The 1,057-nt window shown below is 38.6% G+C and overlaps 1 protein-coding gene across 1 annotated transcript in view; it reads left to right on the top strand.

Annotated features, from left to right (window-relative positions):
• slc6a7 (solute carrier family 6 member 7) overlaps nucleotides 1–1,057 on the top strand; it is a 10,184-nt gene that overhangs the window by 7,094 nt on the left and 2,033 nt on the right. The gene's annotated exons all lie outside the window — the stretch shown is intronic.

The following is a 1,057-nucleotide window of genomic DNA, read 5'->3' as shown; positions in this document are numbered from 1 at the left end:
TCAGTGTGCCTGGCTGTTTCTTGCTTTTCTTTGCATCCCTTCACCCAAAAGTTCAGACTTAGCAGGACTATTGTGAGATGTCTGAGCAAATGCAGCGTTGAGGTTGTTGTTTTCTGCTAGCTTTCACAGCTCTAGCACAACTTTCTGTCTCCCGTTCACCACAGGATCCATATCGTTAGCTTCATAGCATAAGTGCCTAAGTCATTTTTTGGTCAAATTGCATGTGATATTTAAAAATATGCATGTGATATTTAGAAAATTAGTTTTTTCTTGTTTTCCGAAAACACAAAAAAATGACTTAGGCACTTATGCTATGAAGCTAACGATATGTTTGATTTGGCACAGATTTTATGGCACATGCCCTTCCTCACCCCACCTTTCCATTTACCCAGTCTAGGGACCAACACTTGGAGTACACTAGCTTTTGAGCCCATGAGGTGTGGTTTGTGACTCCTTGTCAGGAGTTTTCCTGCAACTCAGGTCAGAATAAATGACACTCAGACAGGTTTGCAGGTTTAACGTGCACACGGGTGAGAGCTCAAACGGAGACTCACACTTCGCAGCAGTTGCCACCCTTTATTTATACTCAAGCATGTTTGCGTCACTAACACATGAGTGGAAGAGATAACATACAAAGGTAGAGACTTTATGCTGAGCTTTGCACAGTGTAACTTCTCTAGTAAAAAGAGCAAACACATCTAGAGAACCTCAAATGAAATGTACTTCTATACATAAACATAATAAAATCTTTCAACACTCCTCTTGGTCTTTAAGTGGGAATCTCTGTGCATAAGGTGAATGTGTCCGTCATGAGGCATTTAGAGAAAGTCTGTAAATTGTAGCCACAGTAAATAACCCTTGTTGTGCACAACCTAATAGACAACGTACAAGTTTTGATATTCTTTTTAATTACATTTTTTTAAGGTGGCTGACTTCAAGTCCAGAAGCTATAAAGCTGCTTTATCTTAAATGTTTTACATTCTGTGATCTAAATTATCTTATTCTGTTTCCATTATTGTTTATCTGGCACAGCTATTATGGGATGAATAAGTAAAAA

Source organism: Pundamilia nyererei, unplaced genomic scaffold (genome assembly GCF_000239375.1).
Source record: "Pundamilia nyererei isolate P.nyererei 1_Seehausen unplaced genomic scaffold, PunNye1.0 scaffold00064, whole genome shotgun sequence".
NCBI lineage: Eukaryota > Metazoa > Chordata > Actinopteri > Cichliformes > Cichlidae > Pundamilia > Pundamilia nyererei.
Note: the sequence above shows the minus strand (reverse complement) of the source record. Positions and strands in the feature narration are given on the sequence as shown.